The sequence below is a fragment of the Lepus europaeus genome, chromosome 13 (genome assembly GCF_033115175.1).
Source record: "Lepus europaeus isolate LE1 chromosome 13, mLepTim1.pri, whole genome shotgun sequence".
In the NCBI taxonomy this organism is placed as follows: Eukaryota; Metazoa; Chordata; class Mammalia; order Lagomorpha; family Leporidae; genus Lepus; species Lepus europaeus.
In genome coordinates this window covers 22,984,073-23,008,985 of record NC_084839.1, presented here as the reverse complement: position 1 = coordinate 23,008,985, position 24,913 = coordinate 22,984,073, and the positions used below count along the sequence as shown (strand labels likewise).

Sequence of the window (24,913 nt, the reverse complement as noted above, 5' to 3'; positions counted from 1 at the left end):
GAAGGCAGTGGAGGACGGCCCAAGTGTTTGGGCCCCTGCACCCCCATCAGAGACCAGTATGCCAGCCTTAGTGGCCATTTGGGGGGTGAACCAATGGAAGGAAGACCTTTCTCTCTCTCTCTCTCTCTTAACTCTGCCTGTCAAATTAAAAAAAAAAAAAAGCTGGCACTCTACCAGCTACCACTCCTTAGCATGTAAGTCAGCTCTGACAAACCATACGTATATTAATAAATATAACATCACAAATCACCCCAGTCCTATGTATGCACCAAGAAATGCCTATTAATTTAAATAAAAGAAGAAAGTTAAGAGGGTAGAATCAGAAGAGCAAACAGGAAAACACAGTATTTTAGGCTGTTTAGTGTTTAATGATCAGAAATCTACTAACCAGAAATATAGATTTTCCATTTTATCCCACTGATCTGTATGTCCACTCATGTGCCAGCACCACACTGTTTGGAAATCAGGTCTTTAAAACTCTGGATTTCATTTTTTCCTATTCTGGGTCATCTGCACTGCTATAAAAATTTTAGGAATGATTTGTCAATTTCTGAAACAAATAAGCTAAACAACTGTTAAGAATTGGACTGATCTAAACGAATTTGGATGATATTGTCATCTTAATAATGTTAAGTCTCCTGGGGCATAGCAGGGAAAGCTGCCACTTGCACAGTGCCAGCATCCCATATGGGCACCGGTTTGAGTCCTAGCTGCTCTGCTTCTGACCCAGCTCTCTGCTATAGCCTGGGAAAGCAGCAGAAGATGGCCCAAGCCCTTGGGCCCCTGCACCCGCATGGGAGACCCGGAAGAAGCTCCTGGCTCTTGGCTTCAGATCATCTCAGCTAGGGCTGTTGTGGCCATTTGGGGAGTGAACCAGCAGATGGAAGACACCCCCCCCCCCTCTGTCTACCTCTCTCTGTAACTCTTGTCTTTCAAATAAATTTTTTAAAAAATCAAAGGCAATGCATATTATGAAAAAAATATACATGGATTCTAAAACTTTAACAAAATTAACATGTGATTAATGCGCAATTATCCTCATCCTGACAGAATAAGCAATTTTCGCATTTGAAAATTTAAAATTTCCTTTAATACTTATATTTGCAATATTCACATTTTAAATATTACTTGACATTTGCCCTTTACCACCTACACAATTTGATAAACAGAGAAAGAGCAATTTATATTCACATTTCACAAGATTTCTGAACAATCAAAAGTTCTAAAAAACCCAATGACATTGTCTGACTTACTCTGAATTCAGAATTAGTGTAGTAGAAGTTAATGCAGCTTTATTTCTCAAAAGTCCTAAAATTTCTCACTCAAGACATATATTTCCAGAAGCAAATTTAAATTTGGCATGCAGTTAAGTTTGAGTTCCTAGTACATTATGAATTGTTTCCTTTATTCTTTTTCTTTCCTTCTCTCCCACCTCCCTCCTCCCTTCTCCCCTTCCCTCGGCAGCACAGAGAGGGGGAGGGGGAAAGAGAGAGAGCAGCTAGCTCAGTACCACCACCATCACCACCACCCACCCTCCCACACCCTGAAATGCCAACAAGGGCTGGAGCTGGTATCTGGGAACTCAATCCAGGTCTCCCACTTGCATGGCAGAAACCCAACAACTTGGGCTGACGCTGTGGCGTATTGGGTGAGGACGCTGCCTGCAGTGCTGGCGTCTCATATGGGCAATGGTTCCAGTCCTGGCTACTCCACTTCCGATCCAGCTCTCTGCTGTGACCTGGGAAAGCAGTAGAAGATGGCCCAAGTCCTTGGGCCCCTGCACCCGCATGGGAGACCTGGAAGAAGCTCCTGGCTCCTGGCTTGAGATCGGCACATTTTCGGCCATTGCAGCCAACTGAAGAGTGAACCAGTGGATGGAAGACCTCTCTCTCTCTCTCTCTCTCTCTCTCTCTCTGTGTGTGTGTGTGTGTGTGTAACTGTGACTTTCAAGTAAAATAGATAAATCTTTTTTTAAAAAAAGAAAGATACCCCATGACTTGGGCCATCATTCCCTGCCTGCTAGGGTCTGCACCAGCAGGAAGCTGGAATCAGGACCTGGGCCAGGCACTGAACCTAGGTATTCAACATGGGATATGGGAGTCTTAGCCACAAGCCAAACACTTTTATTCTTGAGTTCTCTTTATATGTTCTTTTGATACTCTTCTATAAAAAGAAGAAAAAGTTTTGTTTAAAAGACAGAGGAAGTAGATTGTGGTGAAATCTCATTTTGTTGCTTCTGCTGTCACTTCCACTATCTAAAGCTTTGGGGACACCTTCCAGAAGAAAATGTTTTCCAGGCCATGGCAGTATCTTATGTCCTTATTTGGTAGCACAGTATGGAGAGTAATCCTAACTCAAACAACAGTCTTGATTCCAATCAAGCTATGATGATCTCTTAGGTTATAAACGGTACCATTAATACAAATATACTACAAGTACAATACAGGCAGGAGAGAGCACGCTGATTAATAAGAGGAGTCAGACAAACCCAGTTGTTGGCTCTGTCACATCCTAGTAGTGTGGTAATGGACAAAATCTTAACTAACCCAGGCCTATTTCCTGCCCCTTTCCCTGCAGTAAAGTTGGAACTATAATATCCACCTCCAGTGTGCTATGAAAATTAAATAAGATCATGTATTCAAAGCCAAAGACATGGGCTAGCGTTGTGGTGCAATGGGTTAAGCTGCCACCTGCAATGCCAATATCCCAGGCAAGCCTGAGTTCAAGTCCCATCACTCCACTTCTGATCTGGTTTCTTTCTTTCTTTCCTTCTTTCCTCCTTTCTTTCCTTTCCCCCTTCCTTCCTTCCTCCCTCCCTCCCTCCCTCCTTTCTTTCTTTCTTTCTTTTTAAAGATTGTATTCATTTATGTGAGAGGTAGAGTTACACAGAGAGGGAAACATAGAGAAAAAGGTCTTCCATCTGCTGGTTCACTCCCCATGGCCCCAACAGCTAAGGCTTGAACAGATCTGGAGCCAGGAGCTTCTTCCAGGTCTCCCATGTGGGTGCAGGGGCCCAAGGACTTGTGCCATTTTCTACTGCTTTCCCAGGCCATAGCAGAGAGCTGGATTGGAAGCATAGAAGCCAGGACATGAACCAGCGCCCATATGGGATGCCAGTGCCACAGCCAGAGGTTTAGCCCACTATGCCACAAAGCCAGTCCCTCTGGCTTCCTTCTAATGCACCTGGGAAGGCAGCATAAGATGGCCCAAGTGCCTAGGCCCCTGCCACACACATGGGAGACTCAGATAACACTCCTGCCTTGGGCCTGGTCCAGCCTTGGTCATGTGGCAATTTAGGGGCGTGAACCAGAGAAAAGAAGATCTCGATCTTTCTCCATAACTCAGCTTTTCAAGCAAATCAATCAACCTTTTGGGGGGGGGGAGTAGGGGGAGCCTAGGACAGTGCCTGTTACATATAAAGCCATCAATTAGGCTATTGAATTCTCCGTATCTACTCAATTTCAGCCTTCTCTCAGAGCAATCCTTTGCCACTAGTTAATCAAATCTCTTACCTTCCCAGCTTGCCCTTACCTCCTTGATCTAGCCCAAACTGTATTTCAGACAGCAACATGGCTCTCGGATCAGCAGCTCTGCTTTGTATTTTCTCAGAATTTGTTTACTTATCGTTATCTCCTAACCCTCTACTTTTCTTCCACGACATTTACAGTTTTTCGCATTTTTCTAAAACATTAAAAAGTAAGTTCAGGTACTACCTATAAAGACCAGCAAATATTCAAAATCCAGGACTTAACTGCTGCAAACTTACTAGTGCATAACGCTTTCTCCCCATGAATATCACAACCATTCATCATCTGCTCATGGTACTTTTAGACCAGACTAATATTCTGAAATATAATTTACTTTTTCCTGCATTAGATAAAATTCCTACTCATTTACTGGACTTTCTCAAGCCTTTACCCAATCCTATACCTCTCTAGCTTTGAGCTCAAGTTTTATGTTTTCCAGTTCAAAAATTTAAAACTTCTTTTGAATCTTTAAAGCAATCTGCAGTTTGTTTATTAGAGAAACTAAACATCTGTTTAAACAAGTTAAACCTGTGCTTATGCATTCAGGACACCACCCGTCAAAGCACAAAAATATTTCATTCTAATAGAGAAGTGGGAAAAAATAAACGGGAGGGATCTTCAAATGGCATCAAGCAATAAATGACTTAGCAGAGGAGACAAGGGGCCGACACTGTGGCACAGTAGGTTAACTATAGCCTACAGCACGGGCATCCTATATGGGTGCCGGTTCAAGTTCTGGTTGCTCCACTTCCAATCCAGCTCTCTGCTAACGTGCCTGGGAGAGCAGCTGAAGATGGCCCAAGTGCTTGGGTCCCTGACTTTTTTTTTTTTTTTTTTTTTGACAGGCAGAGTGGACAGTGAGAGAGAGAGACAGAGAGAAAGGTCTTCCTTTTGCCGTTGGTTCACCCTCCAATGGCCGCCGCGGTAGGCGCGCTGCGGCCAGCGCACCGCGCTGATCCAATGGCAGGAGCCAGGTGCTTATCCTGGTCTCCCATGGGGTGCAGGACCCAAGCACTTGGGCCATCCTCCACTGCACTCCCTGGCCACAGCAGAGAGCTGGACTGGAAGAGGGGCAACCGGGACAGGATCGGTGCCCTGACCGGGACTAGAACCCGGTGTGCCGGCGCCGCAAGGCGGAGGATTAGCCTAGTGAGCCGTGGCGCCGGCCCTAGGTCCCTGACTTTTTAGATTTTAAAAAGGTCTGAAACTTATGAATGCCCATTCAAGAAATCTGAGAAAACAGTTCTCTCTCCTTTACAGGACCAAATTTAGATGGTATTCACAGAAGATGGATGGGAGAGAAAAGGTGGAAAGATTTCAAGGAAGGGGTTAGTCATCAGAACTCACTGTAACACTACCACAGTTACCAGATCCTTTTACTTTACTGTTCCTTTCTAAAGCTCCGAAGTGGCTTAGCAGTTATTGTGGCTTTTCTTCCAAGTTGTAAAAGGAATGTTGCTTTATTCTCTCCCCAAAGCCTCACTGCTAGTACACTGCAAGACTCTATAAACCACCTCTCAAACCATGCTAATATGGGAACCACAAAGACAATCCATATGGAGCTCCAGGTACAGAGTAAGCCTAAGTGTCAGATATTATTACTTTACTACCCATAGGAAAGGAAACCCAGATATGAAGTTATCTGCCCATTTAAAAACAAAACAAAAAGCCCTAGCTTTCTGTCTCTGATGGCTTTTACATTAAAATGATCAGTTATTTCACACTTCAAGTGGATCTTCTCATCCATGCACAACTGTATAATATCATGAATTGGTCATCTGGAAATTACGGATTCACTGAGTTACTCCGTTCTTCCAAATGTTGACACACTGCATTACACAATATGGAAAAAATCATGTTCCTCACCACCACAGACCTCCTCAGGAGAAGTTCAACAACTAAGTGTTGGAAAGCTCTCACGCTCACAGAGGCAACCATCAGTTTTCCAAAATTCTAATTTTAAAAGCATGAATTTCATCACTGGCAACAACATTGTCACTTCATTCATTTGAGAAAGCACCTGCCAAGTACTCAAGTCCGAATAATCACTGTTTGCCAATTGTTCTTTCAAGGATAAATGTGTGCAACAAAAAACAATGAGACAATTCCACAAATACTTTTCCTTCAGACAACTGTTTCTCTCTCAAATGAGGCAGAAGTATTTCATATTTATTTCCTATTTTGTCAAGCAGTAAAAACATGTGATCAAGGATCAAGACTTAATAAAGATTCTTTCTGTTTCATCAAGGCCATACTTGAGTGCAATTATTCTCATTTTTTGTTATCTTGTTACTGTTAATTCATGAAAAGGTCAGCAAATTTTTAAAAAATATTCAGTTACTTTATTCACTGTAGCCAAAAACTGGAAAAAAAACCAAAAATGTCTATCAACATAATTGATAATAAATTAGGGAATATTCACGCACTAGAATATAATCAATAATTTAAAAGAATGAACTATTTCTATTTCTCACAACATCAATCTCACAGGTACATGCTAAGCAAAAGAAGCTGGACATGATATATGTATGAAATTCTACAACAGGCAAAACTACAGTGAAAAAGTCAGAAAAGGAGTGCAGAGGTAAGAGGCGCTGACTGGGGACAGAGTTAGAGGGAAATGCTCCTTATGTCCACAGCAGTGTATGTAGGTCAAACTCAAAGCAGCACACCAGATTTGTGTATTTAATTGTAGATCACTTCTTAAATAAAAACAGGTTAAGGAATCAATAGGAAATAAATAAGCTTTCCCAAAAGTTTGTTCTTAGGACACTACTTCCAAAAGATGTGCCACATAAAACAAAAGGTCCAACTGTCAACAAGTTTGGGGAATATTTGATTATATTTCTATCTCTAACGTAACACAGCAATACAAAAGTACTAACGATCTTCTGCTTAAACTTCATTCAACCTAAAATAAGCTTGCTTTTGAGCTTACTTCTCCAAAACATGCAGATTCCATTTATTTGTCTGGTTCTTGTTTACTCCCCCCCCCCCCAAAGTTTATCTATTAATTTGAAAGGCGGAGTTACAAAAAGGCAGAGACAGAGACAGAGGTCTTCCATCTGCTGGTCCACTCCCCAGATGGCCACAATGGCCAGAGCTGTGCCGATCCAAAACCAGGAGCCAGGAGCTTCTTCCAAGTCTCCCATGTGGGTGCAGGGGCCCAAGGACTTGGGGCCCACAGCAGAGAGCTAGAAGGGAAGTGGAGCAGCCAGGACTCAAACTGGCACCTATATTGGATGCTGGCACTGCAGGCAGCAGCCTTACCCACTTTGCCACAGTGCCACCCCCCTCTCGTTTACTTCTAAATTACCATAGTAAATCAGAAGTAATCTTACAAGATAAAAACGTCACTCTTAGAATTGACAGCAACAACTTTTGATGAGAAAACTAAAAAACCAGGAGCAGGCTTTGTGGCACAGCAGTTTAAGTCAGTTCAAGTCTCAGCTATTCTACTTCCTGCTGGTACACCTGGGAAGCAGCAGGTCACAGCACAGGTGCTCATGTTCTTGCCACCTACATGGGAGACCCAGGTGGACTTCCTGGTTCCTGGCTTCAGCTTGGCCCAACCGTAGCTGGCTCTCAAGTCTATCCTCCCATTGCGAGATCTAATTTCTGAACTAGCAAGAAGAGCTAAAGAGCCAGCGCTGTGGCACGTGCAGTGCCAGCATCATATATGTGCGCCAGTTCGAGACCCGGCTGCTCCACTTCCTATCCAGTTCCCTGCTGTGGCCTGGGAAAGCAGCAGAAGATGGTCCAAGTACTTGGGCCCCTGCACCCACGTGAGAGATCCAGAAGAAGCTCCTGGCTCCTGGCTTCAGAACAGCCCAGCTCCAGCTGTAGAAGTCATTTGGAGAGTGAACCAGCAGATGGAAGATCTCTCTCTCTCTCTCTGCTTCTGCCTAATAAATAAATACTAAAAAGAAAGAAAGCAAGAAAGCCCTCTACAACCCTTTGTAAAAAATCCAGGCTTAGAAGGCTAATCGCAGTGATAAAGTCAACAATGCGTAGCTTCCAATTCTAAGAGCCTGATCCCTAAAACCAATAAGCATTACACCAATGGGTGTAGCTCAACAGTTCAATAATAGACAATATGGAGTGAATGAAAGTTAATAGAAGTACAGTTCCCCCAAACCAAAATTACCAACATCAACAGTATCTAAGCAGGGGTGGGTGTGTTTGGTCCAGCAGTCAAGATGCCTGTTAGGAACCCAGTGTCTGTCTGTCTGTCTCTCTCTCTCTCTCTCTAACTCTTTCAAATGAATGAAGAAATCAAAAATAAATAAATAAAATATACATGAAACAACTCTGACTTCTACAAGGAGGCATGAGGTGTCATTAAGTTTGCTTAGCTGGTTTTCATTAAGCCTCACCCACACAGTCTGAGAAAATGACTCAGCAACACTCAGCCCATGTTAACTGGAGTTAAGCGATTAACACAATTAAAGTTAAACACATGTTTCTTAAACATGCCCAATTTACAGATAAAGAGGCTCAAAGGTTAAATGACTTGCTCAAGCTCAAAAAGCGAATTAACCATGATTAGGACACTGTCTTGTGGCTCAACATCTTGTCTAATGCATGTGGCACTAAAAGATCTTTCCAAAAAACAAAAGCTCATTGTCACAGTCACTGACGGACATTTTCATATATATTTTTTCATGATCCTCACAGATTAAATTATTCAATATACAAATAAGCTACATCTTTGATAAGGCTGTAACTGGAAAATTAACTCAAAACCATCCTGCCTGGGCTAGTCATCTTTTTAAAGTAGAATCTAATCAGGCCACACCTCTGCTCAAGTCCTCAGCTGAATTCAATCCCACAGAATGGATGTCAAGTTATACAGGATCCAGCCCATACCAACCTCTTCTAACATCTATTTCTGGGACCAGCGCAGTGGCGGAGCAGGTAAAGCTGCCACCTGAGGTGCCGGCATCCCATATGGGCACCAGCTGCTCCACTTCCAATCCTATTCTCTGCCAATGTGCCTGGGAAAGCAGTGGAGGATGGCCCAAGTTCTTGGGCCCCTGCACCCACGTGGGAGACCTGGAAGAAGCTCTTGGCTCCTGGTTTCGGACGGGCCCAGCTCCAGCCGTTGTGGCCATCTGGGGAGTGAACCGGCAGATGGAAGATCTCTCTTCTTCTCTATAACTCTTTCAAATAAGTAAGTAAATAAATAAATAAACTGAGATAAAAGCAGATCCTTTTTTAAAAATTCTACTACTGCTCCCTGCCCTCCAGTCACACCTGTAACACCCGTAATCATCTCTCTGAGCTCCACAAACTGCTTTACTAAGGACAGCTCCTCCTCTCTCCCTTTCTCCCTCCCTCCCTCCCTCCCTCCCTCCCTCTAACACCTCAGACAGCAGCATGCCTGTCAATTCCTCAGGACAGCATACGCTGAGCACCAACCTCCCTATTACCCGAAATAGATTAAGAAAAATAATTTGTTTATTCTATTTTTACAATGTATTTTTTTTTTACAGCAATTACCAAACTAAAGAATTACTTGGTTTGGTGTTTCTTTCTGCTTGATGAATTAAGCTGTTGCAAGTACGGTGACCGTAAAGTCTGGCCACGGCATTCATTGATGAGGTTTCCCAACATCCTGTCCAAGTCCACAGTCACAGTAAGTGTTGGAGACTTCGCTACACAGCTGAACTCGGACTTCCAGCTTCTGCCAAGTCTTAGCCAGTAATCCTGGGAGACTCGTGCAGTCAACAGCTACAACTTGTTCATAATGGCTCAATCTTCAAAAAGACCAGTATCTGCTTCTGCTTCTTTGCTCAATTATTCCTAAATGCCTAATACCAACATTTTCAAAAACAGTAGAAGATAGTTAACTCCTCTGGTCTTGAGAGAGGCTGACAGATTATCTGAGGTTGCGGCTCTTACCAATCATCGACACAATGGTTAATGCTGACAAGAAGCCATCAGGCAAGCATCAGTGGGATTCATGGGAAATTATATATACCTGTGGTGTGTGTATGTGCAATCCTTTCACAGTGTATACAGAGATAAGAACTTTTGCTACAATGACCTTATCTCTTATACAGTCTCTCTTGAATTCTTCTCAGCATTTTGCTAATCTACTTCCATAAACTCCCATTTTCTAAAAGTTCATTTGAAAGGAAGAGCAACAGAGAGAGACAGACAGACAGAGATATCTCCCATCTGCTGGTTCACTACTCAAATGCCCCCAAACAGTTAGGGCTAGGGATAGACCAGGCCAAAGTTAGGAGCAGGAACTCCATTTGAATCTCCCACATGGGACACAAGTACTTGAACCATCACCTGTTGCCTTGCAGGGTACACATTAGCAGAATGCTGGATTGAAAGCAGAGAGACTCAATCCTAGGCACTCAGATTTGGAACATGGGCACCCCAAGCGGCAGCCTACCCATTCTGCTGGAACGCCCATGTTCACCCCTGTGTTAATGATTTGGTATACATCTTTTCATGTTTTTTTCCACACATAAGAAAGGAAGGCTGATGCTGTGGCGTAATTAGGTTAAGCATTCACCTGCAGTGCTAGCATCCCATATGGGCACTGGTTTGAGTCCTGGCTGCTCCACTTCTGATCCAGCTCTTTGCTGTGGCCTGGGAAAACAGCAAAAGATGACCCAAATCCTTGGGCCCCTGCATCCACATTGGACGCCAGGAAGAAGCTCCTGGCTTCAGATTGGCTCAGCTCCATTGTAGCCATTTGGCAAGTGAACCAGCGGATGGAAGACTTCTCTCTATTTCGCTGCCTCTGCCTCTCTGTAACTCTTTCAAATAAAAATAAATTTTAAAATCTTTTTTTAAAAAAGTGTAGATAGCATACATTTTAAGCATGAAGAATTTTTTAAACCTTAAGTCAATGTTTCTTCCACTTCAAAACTCCCAATGACATCTTAGAAAATGCAAACTCCTTGACAAGACTTTCAAAGCCCTTCTATAACCTCACCCAAATTTACTCCCCGCCACACCTCACATTCTAGCACACCACATACCAATGACTACATTCTTACAGTTTCCCCTAAATGAATGAAGAATCCTCCAACCATCACCCTGCACCTTAACTATCCTGTGTTAAGGCTCAGCTTACACAAAATCTCCTCTATAAAGCTTACACTCCCAACCAGGGACTCCTGGTCTCTCTCGTGCACTTTTTTTTTTTTTTTTAAAGGTCTATTTATTTTCTTGAAAGTCTGAGTTACATAGAGAGACGGAGAGACAAGAGATCTTCTATTCCCTGGTTTACTACCCAAGAGGCCTCAACAGCCAGAGCTAGGACAGGCCAAAGCCAGGAGCTTCCTCAGGGTCTCCCACATGGGTAGCAGGGGCCCAAGCACTTGGGCCATCTTCAGCTGCTTTTCCCAGGACATTAGCAGAGTGCTGGATAGAACTCAGAGCAGCCAGGACTCAAACAGGCACCTATATGATGCTGGCATTACATGCAGTAGCTTAACCTATTACCCCACAACACCAGCCCCAGTTATCTCTTTCTCTAAGATTTATTTATTTCTGTATTTCTGTGAACAGTAGAGTGACACAAAGACAGACAGATGCATGTGTCCCAAGCAGCAGCTTAACTAGCTGTGCCACGATGCCGGGTAGCCACTACGTAGTTTTATTATTATTCACACGTTTTATTTTAACAGTCGTTTAGGTAACTGGATCATTTAATTGTAGAGTGTTTAAAAGAAAATCTTTCCTTTTTCTTTTCATTCCTATATAATGCTCATGTCCACTACACACAATATATGCCCAATACATACTTACTGAATAAACCCAAATCCCTTAGTGCTGCTACTTGAAAAAGCCTATTTTCCACCATAATTCAACTGACAACTCTAAAATATTTTAATTAGCTATTTTCTTTCATATTGTCTACACTTTCATTTCTGAAATACATTATTGAAAAAAGTGGTATAAGCCATTTTTAGAAAGTCTCCAGGCCACCACTGTTTCCAAATGTGTTCAAATAAAAAATTCTTTTTCCCTTAGTTGTGGGAATTAAAATTAAAAAAAAAAAAAAAAAAGAAATGCCTGAGTATATCAGTTTTGCTACAAAAACAATGTTTTGTCAGACTCTGTCTTAATATTTGTCAAACTGATAGGAATTACTATAATTTTATGATTTTGTGATAATTTTTAAATTTACTTTGTATGAGTCAAGTTGAACATCTCTGCATTTGATTTTTGTTTATAGCCCTGGCCTATCTTCCTACTGGACTATGGTCGCTTAACTTTTTATTAGTTGAACTCTTTATTTAGTTGAGCCCATAAGTGTCTGACTGTAATGTATACTAAAAATGTTATCTCACAAAAAGTTTCAAAAACCATTTTCAAAAATTCGAAAAAAATGCCATGTTTTCATTTACAACCATTTTTTTCAAATCTCAAAGCTAACTCGCACATGCTGTGAGCTAAAATGTAGCACTGTCCAAATATATTCTAAGTAAAAACAGTTAACCTGAGATAAAATTAAAAGGCTTTTCCTCAGTTTGTTTGGCAAGAGCAAAATTATTCATCACACTGCTGGCAAGAATCACTCTCAGAATTTAAGTACTACGGTACCCAGATCAACATCCTTGGAATCTCGCAATTCCAAGGGAATTCCAATCTTTTTCTGATTTAAAAGATGTGTAGTGTTCACTCAAAAAACTGAATACCAACAAATGCCAAAAACTAGAAAATAAGTTCCTAGTTCATAGCAGGTGGGAGAAAAAACATGAGGGACGGCTATTGTTCTAGTGCTTAATTCATAGGTTGGGACACCTGCAACCTATGGAAGTGCCTAGGTTCAGGTCTTGGCTCTGCTCTTGATTACAGCTTCCTGCTGGTGTGCAACCACCCTCCAGGGGGTGGGGAAGACCCAGACTGAGTTCCTGGCTCCCAGCTTCAGCCTGGCCCAGTCCTGAGTATCATGAGAGTTTTAGGAGTGAACCAGCAGATGCAAGATTTCTTTTTCCTCCTCTCAAAAAATTTTTAAAAAGACAAAAGCATGAATATCATACATATATGTATACACACATATTATAGGTATATCTGAAAAACAAATAAGCAAATACACAAATAACAAAAAGTAAAATTATTTATGCATGTAAGTATTTATATAGATAATTCAGAATATGCCGGAAGGAAAAAAAAGCCTATCTATTATTCAAGCAAGGAGGTCTACTTTTATGATGCATGTATGCACATGACTGATTTCTTTGAAGCTGATTTTTTTAAACTGTTCTCTAAAAAACCTAAAAAATCAAAATTAGGATTTTTTTCTTTTTAATGTTTATCTATTTGAAAGGAAGAGTTAGAGAGAAGGCAAGAAGCGAGGAGGATCTTCCATCTACTGGTTCACCCTCCAAAAAGACCACAAGGGAAGAAGCCAGGAGACTGGAATGCCATCAGGTCTCCCACATGGGTAACAGGGCCCAGTACTCAAGCCATCTTCCACTGTTTTTCTAGGTGCATTAGCAGGGAGCTGGATGGAAAGTGACGCAACCGGAACCCAAACTAAAGCTCATATGGGACGCCAGTTTTGTAGGTGGTGGCTTAACCTGCTGTACCACTGCCCAAAGTTTTAAAAAGGTAATTAGGGTATCCCATATGCCCTCTGGCTTGAGTCCTTGCTGCTCCACTTATAATCTAGTTCCCTGCTAAAGTGCCTGGGAAAGCAGTGGAGTCTTTGAGCTCATGTACCCACGTGGGAGACCCAGAAGGAGCTCCTGGCTCCTGGCTTCGGCTTGGTGCAGCCATGGCCATTAGGGCATTTGGGGAGTGAACCAGCAGATGGAAGATCTCGATATCTCTCTATCTCTCTCCTTATCTAAATCTGCCTTTCAAATGAATAAATAAAATCTTTTTTTAAAAAAGCTAAAATTTTACAAAGGAATGTCAAGATTGAGGAGACACACAGAATAAATACAACACAAGACTAAGCTACACACACCAAAATAAAACATCCTCTTTTTATAAGACAAATAGTATGGACTCTGGAGTTACAAAGTCTGAGCTCAAATTCTCATATTCCATTACAGGAAATGAATAGATGGTGGCTGTAATTGAAAAATAAACAGCAGGAAAACTGTACTATTTAGTAATATGATAGTAAATGCATGGAGAAATTAGCTGTGGATTAAATGTGGCTGTCCCAAGCTAGCAAGACTAAAAGAGGGGTCCTGGAGAACCTGTTTTTCATTATTAGCCTTAATGGTACTGTTTAGACTACACATTAGTTATTACTTTCACTAAAATTTGTTGAAATTTGTTTAAAGAATAAAAAAGCAAGAGAGAATAGCTATAAACCTACTGTAGCAGTACACGGAGTTAATTTAAAAATAACAGAGAAAACAAAGAGCGACAGACAGAGAGGGGAGGGGGCAGCTGTTTGGCACAGCAGTTAAGCTGCTGCTGAGGATGCCTGCACCCCATAGGAGAGTACTTGAGTCTTGATCCAGCTCCTGATCCAGTTTCCTAGTAACTGGGAGACAGCAGGTAATGACTCAAGTGTGTGGTCCCTGCCACCCACATGAGAGACCTGGATTGACTTCTGGGCTCCTGACTTCTACCCGGCATTTGGGGAGTGAACCACCAAGAACTCTCCCTTACCCTCCTCTGTGCATCTCTGCATTTCAAGTAAATCAATACTAAAAACCCTAAATAGGGGCCAGCGCTGTGGCACAGCAGGCAAAGCCCATATGGGGGCCAGTTCAAGTCTCAGCTGCTCAACTTCCAATCCAGTTCCCTGCTAATAGGCCTGGGAAAGCACCAGAAAACAGCACAAGTCCTCGGGCCTCTGTACCAACAGGGGAGGCCTAGAGGAAACTCCTGGCTCCTGGATTCAGAACAGCCCAGTCCCAGCCATTGCGGCCATAAAGGGAATGAACCAGTGGATGGCAGATTTCTCTCTGTCTCTCCCTTTCTCTCTGTAACTCTGACTTTCAAATAAATAAATAAATCTTAAAAAAAAAAAAATGTCCCCACGTCAGGGAATACTGATTTAATCACAATGATGTTGGCAGTTCTGGCTAATGAAATGCCAAAGGGGTTTCCGGTCAGAGTATTTATGCTCTTAAAAGATGATAAAGGGAGGCGGATGGGACAGGCATCGTGGCCCAGCAGATAAAGCCACCGCCTGTGACGTTGGTATTCTGTATGTGTGTGCCTGTTTGTGTCCCAGATGGCAAGTGTTTGGAAGCCTGCAAATCATGTAGGAGACCCACAAGAAGCTCCTGGCCCTTGGCTTTGGCCTGGCACAGCCCTGGTCTTGCAGCCATCTGGGGAATGAACCCATGGATGGAAGATCTCTGTCTCACCCTCTCTCACTTTAACTCTGACTTTCAAATAAATAAATACATAAATCTTTTTTTTAAAATGATAAAAAGACAAGTATGTTTTAAAACCCAAAATATAATAACTGATTCATTCATGGATAAAACCACTGAGTAAAATATTGCTGAAGTATAAGATAGACATGCAAAGTTATCACCCTACTTTGTTTTTTTTTAAAGATTCATTTATTTTTACTTGAAAGTCAGAGTTACAGAGAGAGAGGAGAAGCAGAGAGACAGACAGAGAGGTTTTCCATCTGCCAGTTCACTCCCAGTTGGCTGCAATGGCTGGAGCTGCACCAATCCGAAGCCGCGCCGATCCGAAGCCATGCCAATCCGAAGCCATGAGCCAAGAGCTTCTTCTGGGTCTCCCACGTGGGTGCAGGGGCCCAAGGATTTGGGCCATCTTCCACTGCTATCCCAGGCCATAGCAGAGAGCTGGATGGGAAGTGGAGCAGCCGGGACTCGAACCGGTGCCCATATGGTATGCCGGCGCTTCAGACCAGGGTGTTAACCTGCTGCACCACAGCACCGGCCCTCACCCTACTTATTCATCACAAAGGGAGAAAGCAACTTCAGTGGAGAAATCTGGCAAGCTACATCTTACCAAGGGCTCAAACTTAGTATCTCCCTAATGGAACAAAATGACAGTAAGTATCTTCTGATGCAATACACTGGAAAAGACAAACATCACCTATGTATATAACCTATGTAGTATTCTTTCCAAAATATTTAATTTCTGTCTTTAGAAAAGAAACCGAAAATGAGGAATATTCTATTAAAAATGTTCAAACTCATTCAAAAATGTTAATATAATCCATTTGTTCTAGATTAAGGAAAAGAGATAGAACAACTAAATACAATGCATGACCCTGACTGGGACCCTGGACACCTTACCACTACTATCACTGCCTCCAAAATGCAGTAATGCTGAGGACGTTTGAATAGACTATAAAGCAGGTAATCAGTTCTCTCCTGAGATGCCTACCTGGCCTACCAGGTGTACTCTCTTCATTAAACTCTGCTACCTTGCTTACAATCTCTATCTCACGTCTGAAATCTTCCTTGCATGAAGATAAGAACCTCTGATCAGCAAAGACCAGTAACAGTCTGAGGATGACAGAAGATACCACCTCTACCGTGACAGAAACACAGACTACAGGTGCCCTCTGATGGGGTCCAGAGAAAGAGAGGGCTTAGAAGCACCAGCCAGGGCTGAGCTGCTCCAGGAGCACACAGGCACTCTCCGCTAGCAGGATGTTGAATCAGATATTCACTGGGTGAAGCAGCCAGACTCGAGAGGCAAGGAAGGCACTATGTATTTCTGACAATGATCTGTATTTTATTAACAATCATAAATATCTATTATTTAATTTTAGAGAAGAAAAAAAAATTCCAAATCCTGAAAAGATTTTAAAGTATATATAACTACCCAGTATTAATTTCTTAATTATAATAATGACACAGCGGTTATGTAAGAGAATGTTTTTATTTTGAAAAGCTATATGCTGCAGTATTTAGAGATGAAGTGACAGGATATCTACTGCTTACATTCAAATTTTCAAATAGTCTAGCACAAAAAAACTAATACACACAAAGCACGTGCATGCAAAATGCAGTAAAATGTTAATCATTAGAACATCTGATGTGGGTGTTTACTGGTGAAGACGCCCACATATTAGCGTATCTAGATACAGGCTCCCAGTCTCCTGCTAATGCAGACCCTGGGAGGCAGCAGTGATGGCTCAAGTAAATGCATTCCCAGTTCCCACCTTTGACCTGGTCCCAGCCAAGAATGCTGTGGGCACTCAGGGAGTGAACCAGCAGATGGGAGGTCTTCCTCTCCCTGTGTCTATCTCTGCCACTCAAATAAATTAAAATAAACTTTTTGTTTGTTTGTTTGTTTTCAAATAAAATCTACATGAGGACATGTGCATGTTCAACTGCACTATTCTTCAAAGTTTCAGTAAGTTTAAAAGTGCTGAAAATAAAAAGCCTACTGGGATGGGATGCCACATCCCACACTGGAGTGTTTGGCTGAGTCCTAGCTCCTCTGCTTTTGCAATCCAGCTTCCTGCTAATGCACATCCTGCAGACAGTGGATAAGGACTCAAATAATTGGGTCCCCTATCCCCATATAGGAGACCCATCAGGCTCCTGGCTTAGCGTGGCCATTTGGGAAATGAACCTGCAGACAGAAAATCTCTTTCTCTGTGTCTCTGCTTTTCAAATGAAGTGGAAATAAATGAGAAGGAGAGAATGTATTATTTCCTCAATGATATAACATCTACTCTGACTGGAGCCCAAAACTGCTGCAGCCATCTCTACTGGAAAGATGTAAGAATGAGGTAACAGAATGAGTATCAGGATGTAAAGATAACTTGTGTTTTTATGAGGCTGCTTAATAAACCCTCACAGAAGCACACCTTGAAACTCCGTGTAAGCCAGTTGTAGGGATGTTTTAGCAGAGACGGACTGTCACTTCCAAAAGAAAGCATCTAATACATAAAACATTGTCACCAAAATTAGACCTAGGATATTAAACAGACTGGGCCACAAAGAGGGAACAAAGTACTTACACTTTTTTGTTTTTTAAGATTTTATTCATTTGGAAGGCAGAGTTAGAGAGAGAGACACACACACACCTTCCATCCACTGGTTCACTCCTTAACTGGCCACAACAGCCATAGCTGGGCCAGACAGAAGCCAGGAGCCAGGAGCTTCTGCCGGATCTCCCACGTGAGTGCAGGAGCCCAAGGACTTGGGCCATCTTCTGCTTTCCCAGGCCATAGCAGAGAGCTGGATCGTAAGTGGAGCATCCAGGACTCGAACCAGTGCCCATATGGGATGCCAGCACTGCAGATGGCAGCTTTACCCTCTACGCCACAGTGCTGGGCCCCCACTGTTTCTTTTTAAAACTAAATTTGAGGGGCTGGCATTGTGGTGTAGTGCCATATGGGTGCTGGTTCTAGTCTAGGCTGCTCCACTTTCCATCCAGCTCTCTGCTATGGCCTGGGAAAGCAATGGAAGATGATCCAAGTCCTTGGGCCCCTACACCAGCGTGGGAGACCCAGAAGATGATTCTGGCTTCAGATCACCACAGCTCTAGCCATTGTGGCATCTGGGGAGTGAACCAGCAGATGGAAGACATCTCTCTCTCTCTCTCTGACTCTACCTCTGGAAACTCTGCCTTTTTAAAAAAAAAAAAAAGGGGGGGGGGGGACAGGGGCGGTGCTGTGACGTAGCAGGTAAAGCCACCGCCTGCAGTGCCAGCATCCATATGGGTGCTGGTTGGAGTCCCAGCTGCTCCATTTCCGCCCCAGCTCTCTGCTATGGCCTGGGAAGCAGTAAAAGATGGCCCAAGTCTTTGGGCCCCTACAACCACGTGAGAGACCCAAAAGAAGCTCCTTGCTCTTGGTTTCGGATCAGCAAAGCTCCAGCAGTTGCAGCAAACTGGGGGGTAAACCAGGGGATGGAAGACCTCTCTCTGCCTCTCCTTCTCTCTCTGTGTAACTCTGCCTTTCAAATAAATAAATAAATCTTTTTTTTAAAAAAAGAAACTAAATTTGAAATGTTCTCATCACAAAACATGGTAATTTTTTAAGTTAGGCCAGCTCACTGGGCTAATCCTCCACCTGCGGCGCTGGCACACCGGGTTCTAGTCCCGGTCAGGGTGCCGGATTCTGTCCCGGTTGTTCCTCTTCCAGTCCAGCTCTATGCTGTGGCTCGGGAAGGCAGTGGAGGATGGCCCAGGTGCTTGGGCCCTGCACCCGCATGGGAGACCAGGAGGAGGCACCTGGCTCCTGGCTTCAGATCGGTGCAGCGCTGGCCGTAGCAGCCATTTGGGGGGTGAACCAACAGAAAAGGAAGACCTTTCTCTCTGTCTCTCTTTCTCACTGTCTAACTCTGCATGTCAAAAAAAAATTTTCTAAAAAAAAATTATTCAAGTTAATATATGTGTTAATTAGCTAGATTGAGTCATTCCACAATATATATATGCTTCAAAACATCTTGCTGCATAAGCTAATTCCATACAATTTTATCTGTCAATTTAAAAACATTAAAAATAAGGCACGGGAATTTGGTGCAGCAGTTGCCACTTGGGATGCCCGTATCCTATGATGGGTTGATTAGGTTTGAATTCCAGCTTCCAATCCAGCTGCGTGCTAACGCACATCCTGAGAGGCTACAGACGGTAGCCCAAGTCCTCGAATTCCTGCCATCCACCTAGGAGATCCAGGTGTTCGCGGCTCCTGGTTACAGCCTCGTCCAGCCTTGACTACTGCAAGCACTTGGAGAACAAACCAGCACCTAGAAGATTTCTATGTCTCTGCCTTTCAAGTAAGATTTGTTTCATTTTTATTGTTTTTTATTTGAAAGGTAGAGTTGGGGGGCGGGTGAGGAAGAGGCAAGGGCAAGGGCGAATCTTCCACCCACTGGTTTACAAGGCTCAGCCAAGCCAAAGACACAATCTCAGAGCTTCTTCCAGGTCTCCCATGTGGATGCAGAGGCACAAGTACTTGGTCCACCTGCTGCTTTCCCAGGAGCATTAGCAGGAAGCTGGATCAGAAGTGGAGCAGCCTGGTCTCTAACCAGTGCTCATTTGGGATGCAGGTTACTGCAGGCAGCGGCTTAACCTGCTAAGCCACAGCACTGGTCTCTCTGCCTTTCAAATACAATTAAAGTAAACATAATTTTTTAAAAAAGATTCATTTATTTGAAAGTCAGAAGTAGAGGCAGCTTCCAGTCCAGCTCTCTGCTGTGGCCCAGGAGTGCAGTGGAGGATGGCCCAAGTCCTTGGGCCCTGCACCCGCATGGGAGACCAGGAGAAGCACCTGGCTCCTGGCTTCGGATCAGCACAGTGCGCCGGCTGCAGCACGCCGGCCACAGCGGCCACTGGGGGGGGGGGGGTGTGAACCAACGGAAAAAGCAAGACTTTTCTCTCTTTCTCTCTCTCACTGTCCACTCTGCCTGTCCAAAAAAAAAAAAAAAAAAGATGACGAAGAAGTAGCGTAGAGAGAGATATCCTCCATCTTCTGGTTCACTCCCCAAATGGCTGCAACTGCCAGGTCTGGGCCAAGCTGGGTCTTTATCCCAGGTCTCCCACGTGGGTGCAGGGGCCCAAGGGCTTGGGCCATCTTCTGCTGCTTTCCCAGGTGCATTACCAGGGAGCCTCACCAGAAGTGGAGCAGCAGAGACTGGAACTAGCAACACCCATATGGGATGCCAGCACTGCAGGCTGTGGCTTTACACACTACGCCACAACACTGATCCCAACATAAATTTTTAAAGACACACATCAGAAAATTTACCATCTTAACCATTTTTAAAAGATTGATTTATTTATTTGAAAGGCAGAGTTGGAGGAGGAGCGGTGGAGAGAGAAGATTTTCGACTTGCCAGTTCACTCCCCAAATGGCCGCAACATCGAAGCCAGGAACTCCATTCAGTCTTCCAGATGGGTGGCAGAGACCCAAGATTTGAGCCATCTTCTACAGCTTTCTCAGGCATGTTAGCAGGGAGCTGGATTGGGTACAGCAACGGGCCTGAAACCAGTGCTCTTATGGTATGCTGGCATCACAGACAGCTTAACCCACTGCATCACAACACCAGTCCCCATCTTAACCATTTTTCTTTAAAAAAAAAAAAAATTATTTATTTGAAAGTCAGAGGTACACAGTTACACAGAAAGAAAGGAGAGGCAGAGAGAGAGACAGAGAGGTCTTCCATCCGATGGTTCACTCCCTAATTGGCCTCAATGGCAGGAGCTGGGCCAATTCGAAGCCAGGAGCCAGGAGCTTCTTCTGGGTCTCTCACATGGACGCAGAGGCCCAAGGACTCGGGCCATCTTCTACTGCTTTCCCAGGCCATAGCAGGGAGCTGGATCAGAAATGGAGCAGCCGGGTCTCGAACCGGCGTCCATATGGGAAGCTCACGCTTCAGGCCAGAGCGTTAACCCACTGAGCCACAGCGCCAGCCCCATCACCTTAACCATTTCTTAGTGAATAGTTCGATTGTGTTAAGTATCCTCATATCTACATCACTGTGAAACAGATCCAGAATTTTTTAATCCTGCTGAACTGAAAACTCTATACCTGTTAAACAACAACCCCCGGGCCTCCTCCTCTTAGCCTAATAATCATCAAAGGACACTGAGACTGTCTGTATCTCTGTTTTTAAACAGTGCTGTGTGAACATGGGTATCAAAGTGTGTTCAACCCCTGCTCTTAGTTCTCTTGGATGCATACTGAAAAGTAGAACTGCTCTGTCATATGGAAGTTCTATTTTTAATTTTTGAGTAGTTACAGTAATTTTAATCCCAATGTACTCCCAGTTTTTGTAACAGCAAACTCTCAAAATATTTACCATGTGCTTCTGAAATTTTGTATTTTGGTTTTTTAAAAAATAATCTCCAAACTCGGTTAATCTAATGCATGCTTTGTTTATGCTACAAAATGTTAGGAGTTACACTCTAGTATGCTAAATTTATTATTCAAATTTTTTTATTGTACGTATTTGTGGCGTATAGTGTGATAATTCATTACATGTATACAATGTATAATGACCAAACAAACAGGATCATTAGTTTTTCTATCTCCTTAAACTTTTGTCATTTTTTGTGGTAGGAGTCTTCAAACTCCTGTGTTCCAGCTCTTCATAAAACATATAATAATGGGGCCGGTGCTGTGGCATAGTGGGTAAAGCTATGTGGGAGACCCAGAAGAAGATCCTGGCTCCTGGCTTTGGATCGGTGCAGCCAATTGCAGCCAAATGGAGAGTGAACCAGCAGATGGAAGACCTCTCTCTCCCTCCCTCCCTCCCTCTCTCTCTCTCCCTCTCCTCTGTGAACTCTTTCAAATAAATAAATCTTTAAAAAATGGGACCGGTACTGCGGCGTAGTGGGTTAAAGCCCCAGTCTGAAGTGCCAGCATCCCATATGGGCACTGGGACATATGGGATGTCCCTGCTGCTCCACTTCTAATGCAGCTCTCTACTATGGCCTGGGAAAGCAATAGAAGATGGCCCAAGCCCTTGGGCTCCTGCACCTGTGTGGGAGACCCAGAAGAAGCTCCTGGCTCCTGGCTTCGGATCGGCTCAGCTCCGGCCGTTGCGGCCAATTGGGGAGTGAGACAGGGGAAGTTCTCTCTTTCTCTGCCTCTCCTTCTCTCTCTGTAACTCTTCCAAATAAATAAATCTTAAAAAAAAAAAAAAAGTCAATGTATGTCAGAAATACTGTTTAATACCATGAAGCAGACTGGTAAATCTGACATGAAAGAAGGGAATTGTTAATATTTTATAATAGGCTTGACATCAAAGACTGTGCTGATAAAATGACATTTGAGGGAATGAGCCACGTAAGTAAATACCTACGGAAAGTGGTTACAGCCAGAGAAGAAAAAAAGCACACAGATCCTATTGCAGGCGTATACCTGCAAACTCAAAGAACAAGGAAGCTGAATTGTTGAGGAGTGGGGAAAAAACAATATAAATTGGGAGAAGGTGAATGTGAGGAATTCTTAGGAAATGACATGACATGGAGCTTTACATGCTTTCTAGACTGAAAGCCACCGAAGGCTCTGACCAGATCAGGGACGTGATATGGATTAAATCACTTTAAGTGCCTTGTCAAAAAGGGTCTGCAGAGGACAAGAAAGAAGTTTAGAGACTAGCTACAACATTACAATAATACAGTCAACATAATGGTGTCATGGTCCAGGAGGCTAGCAAGGAGACAAAGATAAGGAAAATCCTAAAGGTGCTGGGGTGAGCATTCAACCTAGAGAGTAAGACAGCCACATCCCATAACAGAGTTCCTGAGTTCCATACCCAGCTCTGCTCCTGACTCCAGTTTCCTGCTAATACAGAACCTAGCAGATAGCAGTGATGGTGCAAGTAACTGGATTCCTGCCATCCACACTGTTGTGCGCATTTGGGCGAGTGAGCCAGTACACAAGAATGTGCTTTTTTATGATTTATTTATTTTGAAAGTCAGATTTTAGAGAGAGAGGGAGAGACACAGAGAGAGGTCTTCATCCACTGGTTCACTCCCCAGATGGCCACAACGGCCACGGCTGAGCCAAGGAAAATCCAGGAACCAGAAGCTTCATCCAGATCTCCCACATGGATGGCAAGGGCCCAAATTCTTGGGCGATCTTCTGTTGCTTTTCCCAGGCCAACAGAGGGAGCTGGATCAGAAGTGGAGCAGCCAGGACATGAACCAGTGCCCATATGGAAAGTCGGCAACACAAGTGGTTTTACACATTATGCCACAAAGCTGGTCCCAGGAGTGTGCTCTCTTGCTCTCTCAACCTCTCAAATAAATAAGTAAAATTTCTTTAAACGGATCTGCTGGAGCTGGCATCATGGTGCAGGGGATACAGCTGCCACCTGAGATGTTGGTACCCCCTATGGGTGCCAGTTCATGTCCCCACTGTTCCATTTCCAATCCAGCTCCCCACTAATGCACCTGAGAAAGCAGCAAAGGATGGCCCAAGTACTTGAGCCCCTGCACCCACGTGGGAAACACAGAAGAAGCTCTGTCTCCTAGCTTCAACCTGACAGCCCTAGCCATTGTGACCATTTGGGAAGTCAACCAGATGGAAGATATCTATCTTTTTAACTCTGCCATTCAAGTAAATAAATCTTAAAAAAAAAAAAAAAAAAAAAAATGATGTGGGATGTAAGTAAAAGAGGCCTCAAGCCAAACTCCAAGGTTTTAGTCTCTATAAATATCTGGGAAGCTGACACTGTGGCATAGTAAGTTAAGCCTCCTCCTGCAGAACCAGCATTTCCAGCATCCCATGTGGGCGCAAGTTTGAGTCCTAGCTACTCCACTTCCCATTCAGCTCCCTGCTAATGGTCTGGGGAAGTAGTAGAAGATGGACCAAATACTTGGGCTCCGGCACCCACATGGGAGACCTAGAAGAAGCTCCTGGTTCCTGGCTTCAGATCAGCTCAGCTCTGGGCATTGTAGCAATTTGGGGAGTGAATCAGAAGATGGAAGACCTCTCTCTGTGTCTCTCCCTCTGTCTGTAACTTTGCTTCTCAAATAAACATATAAATAAATCTAAAAAAGAAAACCCCACCAAATATCTGAGTATCTACCATAGTCAAGGCCCTGTACTACTTGTCACTTTATCCATTTCATCCAGTTCATTTCTCTACACCATCACACCAACCATTGTGGCCACTGTTTCTTAACTTCCGGGGCCAGCACTGTAGCACATTAGGTTAAACCACCTCATGTGATGCTGGCATCCCATAACAGAGTGAGCTGGTTTGAGTTCTGGCTGCTCTGTCTCCAATCCAGCTCCCCATTAATGCAACTGGGAAAGCAAAGGAAAACTGCCCAAGTGCTTAGGCCCCTGCCCAACTAGGATCCTCCTGGCTTTGGCCCGGCCCAGCTGCAGCTCCTGTGGACATCTGGTGAGTGAACCACTTGACGGAAGACATGTGTCTGTGTGTGTGTGTCTGTGTGTGTGTGTGTGAGAGAGAGAGAGAGACTGACTGACTGACTCTGCCTTTCAAATAAGCAAATTAATCCTCTTCAAAATTCCTTGCTGGACTCCTATTTTATCAACACTTTAATTGCTGGTATTCCTTAGTGTTTCTAAAGATTTTGATCCACATTCACTGAAATCACTGTGACTTCAAGTAAAGTACTTTTATTTCTAGAATCCACTCCTTACCTCTCAAACAAACAAATGTATATTCCAGAGGCGCATGTTCCAACTTACCTGCTCCTACACCCATACTCTCTAAGTTAATGCCATCAATACATCCAGCAAGTAGTAACAGCAGAAATATGGCACTAATCTAATGAAGTTACTCACTGCCTCTTCTGTACAATGAAATACAAGCTTACTACCAGGACAAAGTCCTTCCAGTTGGCAACTGAGTTTCTAAACATCTGATGCTCCTGACCCAAAACGTCACTAGGGACTAGCTGAATTATAGTACCTCTAAGGGAACACTACTAAACAGAGTTTAAAAAATGAAGAAATTTAACGGAGAATGGGACTGGGGAGGGGAGAGGGAGGTGGAGGACGGGTGCGAGTG

General features: G+C 43.5%; 1 protein-coding gene across 1 annotated transcript in view; it reads right to left on the bottom strand.

The window, feature by feature from the left end:
* RAB10 (RAB10, member RAS oncogene family) overlaps window positions 1–24,913 on the bottom strand; it is a 95,047-nt gene that overhangs the window by 39,465 nt on the left and 30,669 nt on the right. The window lies entirely within an intron of this gene.